A 10,763-nucleotide genomic window follows, 5' to 3' on the forward strand; every position below is an offset into this window, starting at 1 on the left:
AACAACAACAACAACTGTTAAGAATCCCAACTGGCCGAAGGCAAACTAGTTGGCTATTTACAAGTGCAGGTGGGAAGTTAAACCAGGGACTACCAGGATCAAATTCAACGAGTGGTCAAGAGCGGGTCTTGAACCCGGGATCCCCGGATCTCAAGGCAAGCGCCCTAACCACTGGGCCACACTGCCGCCAGTTAACATGGTTCAATTTAGATTTGGAGATTTTGGAGGAGCAAGGATGGCACAGTCGGTTAGTGCGCGGCTTTGGTGCAAGAGGTATTGAGTTCGATTCCCGGATCTCACATCCTTGTTTCGACTTCTTTCCTTTCCGTGTAACTAAGTAGCCTTAAATACCCGTAAAACGGAGCACTGATGGAGAGGGGGGAGTAAAATGAGAACACCGTTGACCTCAGGTTTGTCAGTAATTAAACTGTTACGAGTTATCAACATTAAATATGGTCGCTTTACTTTTTACTTTACTTTTTTTTTAGATAACACATTCCGGCCATATGATCGGCTGTTGCCTAATCCCCGTGGGATCTGTACAGCGCGGGAGTCCATCTAAAAATAACTTGAGACATATAACCTATGGAAAAGGGCATGTATGGTGGATGCCCTCTGTGCCCCCTTTGTTTGCTCTTCACATCACCTAAACTATTCACGACTAAGCAAAATTGTCTCCTTTTCTTTTTGAAAAACTTCAACTATTGATCTCTTTTGTTCTTGCAATTTTTGGCACTCAACAAGATCAGCAAGCATTTACGATATGCAAATAGTTTGTTAAGACGTTTAGTTCATGGAAAGCAATTTTCAGAAGATTTTGTTCCTAAAATTTAATTTTGCGCGCTTTAAATTTTATATACGATATCGATCATCATACGAACAGATAAAATTCTCCTAGCTGATGAGAAAATCTCTTTAAAAAGTCTTCAGTTATCCTATGGCATAGGAAGGAAAGTTGAAGTTAAATATTCCTCTAAGGCGGTTACTAGGGTTATTTCTTTGAGTGGCAGTTGACATTTTGTGAGTTTTATGTAAATAGGTTTGTGGAGGACGGCGCGTGCCCGCTTGCAAGCGATATAGATCCTTGTGTTTGTCTTGATTGACTATCACCACCTTGCCCGTCTACGTCAACATCTGCACGTATAATATGTCAAACGATTTAATATCTATGGATATTAGATATGGCTAATTTGTTCTCTCTTTGATAAATGATTATACAATATGTGGGCATGCGAACCATCATCATATCTTATTTACCCTCGGATTTTTAGAGTAGGTAGGTGTAGCTAATATCTCCCAGCATTTACCAAACCAACCATGATAAAATACAGAGGACAGACCAGTTAGACTGAATTATACTGCAACTTAAATGTTAGTAACTGTATCCTATCCTTTTATCACAATAAAACTTGCAAGATCTCAGCTTACTCCAAAGTAGATTCTATTTCACTGCAAAATGGATGAAATCGAACATCAAAGAAGCTAATGGACTTGGTTCAGTAATTAGATATCAATTAACGGACGTCCAAGAGTCTTGAAACCCACGCAAAATAAGTGTATAAAACCCGAAAATTGAAACACAGGCAACAAGACAGTAACCGTTGCCAAGAAAGCGCATAGCTCAGCACCCTTGATCAAGCGACTTGGAGTCATTCAGTGTTAAGATGAAGAACAGAGCTGTAACGTTTCTTGTTGCTGTAGTTGTTATTGCAGCGTTGGCTATGGAAACCGACTGTTGGCATACAATAAACGGCAGAAAAAGAACAACTGAGTTAAAAGAAAAGGTTTGACATCTGATAATTCTCTTCAAAGATAAGTCACACGTGGCGTTCGCTTGTCTTCTTGTGGGTTCCCATGCAGTCGATGGTCCCACCTCACAGATCTTGAATTCTCTCTAAAAGAAAACTTGTACGGAGTGCGCGAGTAGGACGGGGGGGGGGGGGGGGGAGAGATTTATCTCAGAAAAAGCAGAAACGAAAAACGAAAAGAACAGAAATTCACTTCTTGAAGGGGGTTAGACAGTAAAGATAGGGAAAAATTAAGAAACATCGTCCAACTGGACAGGTGCTAGAGAGGATGCTCGCTTTGAAGGTATTTCACGTCCTACTATGATCAAAAAATCATTTTCCTTTTTCTTCAGATGTTGAAAGCGTGTTCGCTTAACAGCTGACTGGCAAAATTTTTATCCAAAGGCTGTTTATTTTGAGTGTAAGGTTTGGGTTTCAAGGTCCGCCATTCCTCACGTTCAAAACTGACCGATTGGACCTCAGAGGGTTGGGTCTAGGGAAAAGTGACGTCATTTACTCACTAGCTTAAAATTTGAGCGCGTAAATATAGTTTACGTCATAGAAAGTGCGGCGTACGGGGTTTTATTCACGAGTTGTTTGTGTAAAAAACCCGAACGAGCGAGGAACGAGCGAGTCAGGGTTTTTGACACAAACAACGAGTACAACCCGTACAAAGACGAGAAATTTCATTAAAATAGTTTTCTGAACGCAAATTAGAAACAAAAACTCATTAACAATAGAACCAAATGCAAATTTAATTTAATTCAATAACAAAGTACGAGTTGCAGGAGATGCACGAGTGATTGGCATGGAAACGCCTTTACACTATCGTTGATTGGTTATACTTCCACATGTGAAATAGCTGTACGCTATTCTGATTGGCTGTATAAGCCTTTTCCACATGTGAAAATAAAGCTTATAGATTTGTACAAATGAGCTTTATGGAATGAAATTCTCATGTTATGTGTAATAAACACAACTTATTATATATACAAAACACAAGTTTAAAAGTCTGCATGAAATGGAATGAAATTCTCATGTTATGTGTAATAAACACAACTTATTATATATACAAAACACGAGTTTAAAAGTCTGTATGAAAGCCCGAAACTCCCGGGCTGCATGTTAATTCAGCCGCGTACACACGCGTTGCATTCTTAAACCAGTGAGTCTTTGACGTCATTTTCTCCTCGACCCAGCTCTCTGAAGATTTTAAAGTTAGTAATGGTTGACCAATAAATAACAAAATTCCAGTTAAAATAAACAGGTGTCTTTTTAAAAGCAGAATTTAAAACTTGGGTAACTTAGTGTTTCGTGAACATACTTCTGAAATCCAAAGAAAAAGATTTGTTTTTTGGTCGTAAATGAGTTCCTTGCGATTGATTGGTGGTCAGAAATCGCCCGTTCTTTGAAACTTTTTACATTTCAAATGTAATTAAAGAGGCTATATCACCGGGGTGTTTGGGGGAAATCTTTACCAGAGTTTATCCCGACTTCAAAACTCGAAAATGGTAACTAATGTGGAATTCCTTTACTGATAAAATTATCGTTACATCACAAACAAGATGATTCTGAACAAAAACGACGTTTATCCAAGCGATTTGCCCTAAACTTGAAAAACGTGAGCCGACTTTGATCAAGATTACAAAACTGCAATCCGTTTCAATCTTGTCCATTTGTGTCCATCCATACTTCTCTTTCTTTTGCTGTATTTCTTTTATGTTATTTTGCGTAATATCGTTGTCGTTGTTGTTACACGAGTACAGCCAGAACGAGTTTACCCAAAGCCAGAAGCTTACATGGGCTATGGTCAGCAGGGAAAGAAACAATAATTTACTAACATAATGGCAAGAAGTTAGACACACCAACTACACATATACAAACACACACGCTCGTAACGCAAATTGATCCGGGAGGTGGTTGCAAATATTAAGATAATCAGTGTCCTAAGCAACTTAAGGTCCCAATTTCAACAGTCAAGGTTCAGAGACCCAAGTCTTAAGATTTAAATCTCTATTTGAAATCACTGATTATAAGGCTGTTACGTTGAGTAAGGGGAATGTCATTACAAACATTAGGTGCTTGAAAACCGATTGCAAGTTGGTACCTTAAAAAATATTGTACATCATTCTCAAATTCGCTCACTCGGGTGGTTGGTTAGCCGCATCTCTGCGAGATGTAGTTATGAACTATGCTGTCATTCGTTGTTTGTCTCTCTAGCTGCGTGATGCAGCTCGAGTCAAAGACCCACCTTCGCCCTTGCTCACCATAGCGTCTCCAGTAGCTGAGTGGTTGGAGCATCTGACTAGATCACGGACGGTAGTGGGTTCGACTGAATTCCATCTGGGGCTCGGATTTTTTCGATTTCCCAATGGGTTCAATTGTCAACATTTCATTTAATATGGGTACATCATTTTCACATTCGCTCACCAAAGAAGATTCATGTGAGTTAAAGTGACAACGACTTTGTAATCATGGCAGTCACCATTACCTAAACTATCTTTCTTTTGGTGTAAGGTTTATTCAATTCAAACCCACTGGGAACTGGGACAGGGAAAGAAACAGATCACGCGAAAAAGCCATTTTAAAAACTCTATTTTTTAAACAGTTTCAGAGAAAAGTCGACAGCATTTGTCACGTGGCGAGAAGCATAGGATGCGACGTATTTCGGCGAAGTGTTGAAGAGGAGAAAGACGAAAAGAGAGAGGAATGATGGCCAACTGATGACAATGTGACAACTACCAACCGACCGACCGACCAACCTAACCGTCATGATATGTTATAACAGCTGATATTTACTTAAATGCAAGCTTTAACTGTTAAAACTAAAATTTATGGGGATTTGAGCATGATGTAAATCTTCATGAATGCATTAAATTCTGTGAAAGAACTTGGGTGTCGCGTATTGTAGTGGTAAAGGGGCCTTGCGTTATTGAGACAACCGTGGACTAAACATTTTGTGAGCTTCGCCATTTTTCGCACTTAAGGGTCATAACACAAAAGAAAGCAAATAAGGGGCCCTCCCAAAGCCCACCCCACACAACACAATGGACATCACCCAACGACGTTGTCGAAAAGACGTTGTCGAAAAGATCGTCAAGTAAGCCACCAGAAAAATGAATTTTTTAAAATTATTGCTGCGATTTTATTATTATTCCGACTTGTCCAGCTCTTATAATACGAACCAACTGTCCCAGAAATGTCCTGGCATAGACGGTGACTAGTTAGGTGAATTTCATAGGATTCATTTCAGAGGATTCCGGACTTTAAAGAAACGTACCAAAATGTGAAAAGCATGAACCGACCGAAAAAAGGGAGTTTAGTACCCACTATTAAATTTTCATGCTAGGGTATTGCCTTGGTAGCGTTTTGATTCATTTGCTAACTTAGTCTCGGTTATTGAGCTCATGCATATACCATCTAGCCGTATTCTTTTTGCGCTGGTCGTTTGTGTAAAACTAAAACAACTTCATGTTTAATTTGTATCGTAGATACTTTTCCTCTTTGGCCAACGAAGCTTCATTAGAAATCGAACGCAAACTGCTTTGACAAACATGGGACTAAACAAGCGAATAACTGAAATAAATTCTTAGTGACTTAGATTTGTATGTCTCAACATACATCTTCAAAAGTGAAATATATAATTGTAATTTGAGTAGCTTGTGAGGTAATATTGATAGTAACAAAAGGAGGTATACCATACTTTACAAAGATATACAAAAAAACAATGAAGCAAAAGAGAAAATATATGCACTGTAAATGTATATACCTAATACAAATGTAGTAAACTTATAAACAAAGATACAGCTTTTCGCTGCTAACGTATTCATTTAAGGATGGCTGAAGATCAGGAATAAAAAGAGTTTCTTTTATGGTACAATGTCGGTTGGACCTGCCAGTGGCTAGATTTTCAAAGTGGTTCCATTGCCTGATTTCATACCGTGGAAGCCTGGCACCAGTTATTGGTTTTGCAGGACGGAAGTGCACTTCAGTTTCCAGATGGCGCGAGAGATGGCGACTTGTGCGAAAAATTAGCATCGGAATTGTGCCAGTTCTTTGTGTAAGAATAGTTAAAGAAATAACGTAATGCACTTTTCCCAGTGATCCTGAGCTTTAAAGTGGATATAAGAAGGTTCTTATGAACAAAAATATTAACTGGAGAAAACATATTATATGCAGCGGTCACTGGAGCTCGGGAAAACCCTGAGAGGGTAGTAACGAAAACGAAGACCGAAGTCGGAAGACCTCGAAAACGAAGACCTTGAAAACGAAGACCGAAGACCAAAGACCTCGAAAAACGAAGACCTCGAGAACGGAAGACCTCGAAAACGAAGACCCACTCGAAAAAACGTACAATTAAGGTTTAACTTAACTCAAATGTTATTTTTGAAGAGTTAGTCCTAAGCAGATCTAAGGGCCCGATTACATGAGCCAGGCTGGCCCGGTTAGCCGAGATCCCGGCACGTCTGAGAAACACACCAAAAATCAAGGTTGCGAATACATGGAAAAATGTCAGCCCGATTAGCCGACATCCCGGCATTACGATGCCGGAATCCCGGCTAACCGGGCTGAGATTTTTTCATGTAATTGCGTTCACCGGGACAGCCCGGTTAGCCGGGCCAGCGAAAATGCCCAGGTCCAAAATGGCCCACGGAATAGTTGTTTTTTATGTTTAATTAAAGGATCCATGGGATAACAAACCATAAGGCTTCTTTAAATTGCAGAATGGTGAATTTTAATAACAATTTAGCGAGACAACGTCTGTCCACTTGTTGTTGTTATCTTTTTTCACATGACATATTCTAAATTTAGTCCAAGCCGGGCTGGCTCCAACCCCGGCCCCTTAGGGGCCGATTACATGAGCCAGGCCAGCCAGCCGGGTTTGCCGGGATGGGTTTCAGCCCGGTATTACATGAGATGAGCCAGCCCGGCTTGGGTTAAATTTAGAACAGTCAGTATAAAACGAGGACTAGGTATAAAACACGGAATGCGGACCGGTTATAAAATGCGGACTGAATACAAAACACTGTGAAAAGGCACGGAGCAACGAAATAGCGATAGGCTGACGACATGAATTGAAGTCTGATATGAGACTGGTGGAAAATTGCTTTTTGCACCCGGCAATTATCAACCATAGCGTTAAACTGGATATTTTTTGGCTTCTCAAACGACGATTAATAGCTCACTAAAGGTTTTAGTTGAAATTGCAAAACGTTCGTACGTTGTATGTATCAGAGGTGAGACACGAAAGTAATTTATGAAATCCTTCGCGGGTCACCAGCTTTATGTTTAACGGAGATCGAGAAATTCAAAGGACCTCAGTGGGAGATGCTAATTTCCTTTCCTTTTCCTTTTTAAATTCGTGGCTTAAAGTACAATTTTGTGATAAATCTCAAATCTCTACTCTTACTTTCTCTAGCCCAGTCAATGTTGTAACTGAGCATTTCTGTGTACGTGACAATATTTTGAGACGGAAAAAGACTACTCGAGGGCTTTTTTAAAATCTGTATCTGGGCCAGTACAAACTTAGTTTTGTTCTATACTCTGTTTTTGAAAACTCAGTCCTTGTTTCATACCTAGTCCTCAGTCCGGAGTCCGCACTCCGCAGTCCGCAGTCCGCAGTCCCCGCTTATGCTGACCGAATTTAGAATATGTCGTGTGGAAAAAGATAACAACAACAAAAAGAAGTGGAGGGAAGTTTGTCTCGCGAAATTGTTATTAAAATCAAAAGCTTCTAAAAGCCAAATTATAACAGCAGGAATATTCCGTTATAACAAACCTTGTCTTGTCTTGTACTGCAATCCGGCAGTAGTTTGCATATTACGTGCGCATCCACCAAATTATCGAGTTCGTAAAAATGGCTCCTAACAAGCAAAAAAGAAAAACAAAAATAGAGTAATAAAGGACCACTTACAAGCCATTCGTGGGTTCCTAACTAACAGGCAAACAGTAAACCGATCTCTCGAAAAATCTATGTAGCACGAAGTAACTCGAAGAACCTGGAAGCTTCTTACTGCAATGGGCCTTAATTTGAATGTTCGCTTAAATGTTCGTGGTCATGGCCGCCATGTTGGATGACAGAAACATTATCTGTTGTTGGATTCTTTCGTCATCCATCATCTGTACCTTTCGTCCTTGCTTCTGCATGTCTAGATAGATATTGGTTGCAAACCATTTATTGTAAGGCAACTTGTACCATTCACCGTCGAACGAACTTTGAGGAAAATGTTGTATGTTTTAGGAAACAACTTTACTTACCCAATAACGAAATGCGTTTTTTTTCCTCCCCGCAGTTTAGTATGCAGAGCGAAATATCATGGAAGAACGTATTTGTACCCTGGGGAGTTAGTGAAATCATATAATTTCTAGCAAACATCCTATTCAAAGGAAATTTGAAATCTTATTACAAAGTGCGACAACTTGTTATTACATAGCGTGACAGCTTAGTTTATTCAGTACAAGGTGCGACAACTTGTTATTACGAAGTGCGACAGCTATTTTGTTACAAAGTGCAACAAGTGTTATTACAAAGTGCGACAGGTGTTAAAAAGTGTGACAGTTTTATTACGAAGTGTGACAGGTATTACAAAGTGCGACGATTATTACAAAGTGCGACAGAACGTCATCCATACGTCATATGTGGGTTGAGTTTGTTGGTTCTCTTCTCTGCACTGAGAGGTTTTTCTCCGGGTACTCCGGTTTTCCCCTCTCCTGAAAAACCAACATTTGATTTGATTTGCATTAACTTGTTAATTTTCAATTTACAGTGTCCCCTTTTAGTGCTCTACGGCGCTAGAAGATTAGACACTTAAATTATAATAAGTTCCTTTCCCTTCCTTTCGTGGCATTTAAAAATCATTGCCCCAACGCAAATGTTTATCTTCATCACTAACCTAAATTCCTCGATGTTATTTTCCATCTGCCGTTCTAAAATTGCTTGTTTCCCGGATATTTTCGCCATCCTTTGACAGAGGTTTTTCCGTGAAAACTCATTTCGAACAGTCCATAAAAAGGAATTATGTTTGCACATACGAAGCACTGAGGCGGCCATTTTTATATGATACTGGTCACATTGGCATACATGGAGGGGTAGAAGTACGTACCGACGGTCGATGACATATGGCTATAAAACCAAAATTTCTTGCATCGATGAGTTACCATATTTTCTTAATCATGGTGCTCTGAGCGAGCGCCTTCGGCGCGAAATCAGCCAACGCGGGTATCGATCGTTGCCATTCCAGTTCACATTGATGCCACCATTTTGGGATATATCTATCTATCCATGTTTCTCAGTGGCACACTTCTGCTCAATCCAATGCGTATCCAATGAAGATTTGTAGCTCTTGGAATGAACATTACATATGCGCCATTAGGGGCATGTATTCCATGTTTTCGTGCTGGACTGGCCTGTTTCAGTGTACGACTGATTTTGCTGTGATTCTTTTCGATCCCTTAAACCGGAACAACTGAAAGACCAAATAAAGAGTTGACAAAAGTGGCTGCTTCAACAGAATTCCTAATTGGTGCTTCATTGTCGAACGCACTTTATTAATGTGTGATTAATTCTAGTTTAAAATAATAAGCGGCGCTGTCGTTAGGTCTCTTAGCCTAGATTGCAAAAAGACATACGGATTTAAAGAACTGGCATAGTCTAAATCTTCGCTTTCTCTTACAACTCGCAACAAAAGAGAGTTAGGGTGCTTAAAGGTTCAGCCTGGAAACAACACATTCACAACACACACAGTCACACTTATACCAAGAAATTCCTCCTTACCCATTGTTGTCCAACATTGATCGGGAAAGGGAGAAAAAAAAGTGTACAAAGTGAGGATAAAATGCGAGAATACCTTAGAGACAGGTTGCAGATTGAAAATTGAGCATTGCATTTCCGGTTGTGCGTAGGCTGCAACTTCGATAGAAGCAACCACTTCCTCCGAAACGAAAGAATTGTGGCTAGGGTAAGCTTCAGGTGTCAATAGAGATCTACAATCTCGACCCTAGAGCTCATCTCTTGACTGAGGGAGAAGAGAGCTCTGGGGAACCCTGAAACAAAGTGTCTTCTCATTAGTTTTCGTGAAGAACAATCAAAAGCGTCTGTAATAGGTGCATTCGTGCTGGTACGAGGAGTAAGCAAGCGCCGTAAGGTTGAAATAGCCAATTTTTGGCTATAAGAACACTACGGCGCATGTTCGATTCTCCTACATAGAGTTTCTCAGAGCCTTGAGTCAATCCGAGGCACTGGTGACGAGAATGCAAAGCTCTATCGTTGCGAACTCCCCACGATCGGATTGGACACTTAACGACAAATACATGACCAAAACTGATCATTAAGGCTTCACAAAAATACAAGCACAAGTTGAAAAAGAAAAATGCTTTTCTTGTTTTAGGTGGCACAAACCAGTTTCAACAATTTCAAGTTGATTACAAGTATTGACTCTGCAACACTTTTTCACATAACGGCAATGTTGTGGCATTATATGAAACGGCAGGGATGCACTCATTATTTAGTTCTTATTAACCGAGCGGGAGGTCTGTATGGGAGATTCTTGACCGAGGTCGCCAGTACAGACCGAACGCAGTGAGGTCTGTACCAGCGACCGAGGTCAAGATTCTCCCATACAGACCGACCTAGCTCGGTTAATAAGATGTTTATTATATGGCCAACAAGAACAATTTAATTCGTTTAATGTAACTGGTTTGTACTAACTGACATTTTGCTTGCGAACGGCGATGAGTGGCGATGAGCTGAACTTAATTCTGTCAAAGTTTGCTTTTCATCCTCTCTTTTGTCATCATGCTGTTTGGCACTTCCATAAATAAATATTGGTAGAAGAAAATACTCAATATTTTTGCATTTTAGTTTGCATCTTTTCACTGCAAAACACTACCGGACTAGATGCCGGTCTAGATGGGAAAATCTAGACCGCGGTCAATATCGATTTTAGCCAATCAAATTCGTGAATTTCGTAGTTCCCA

General features: G+C 40.0%; 1 long non-coding RNA gene across 1 annotated transcript; it reads left to right on the forward strand.

The window, feature by feature from the left end:
* Positions 1-1,568: 1,568 nt before the first annotated feature.
* LOC138002906 (uncharacterized) lies at positions 1,569-4,677 on the forward strand. The gene is made up of 2 exons (XR_011123364.1): positions 1,569-1,784; positions 4,396-4,677. It is a non-coding gene; the product is annotated as an uncharacterized lncRNA (long non-coding RNA).
* Positions 4,678-10,763: the final 6,086 nt, after the last annotated feature.

Source organism: Montipora foliosa, chromosome 5 (genome assembly GCF_036669935.1).
Source record: "Montipora foliosa isolate CH-2021 chromosome 5, ASM3666993v2, whole genome shotgun sequence".
Taxonomy (NCBI): Eukaryota; Metazoa; Cnidaria; class Anthozoa; order Scleractinia; family Acroporidae; genus Montipora; species Montipora foliosa.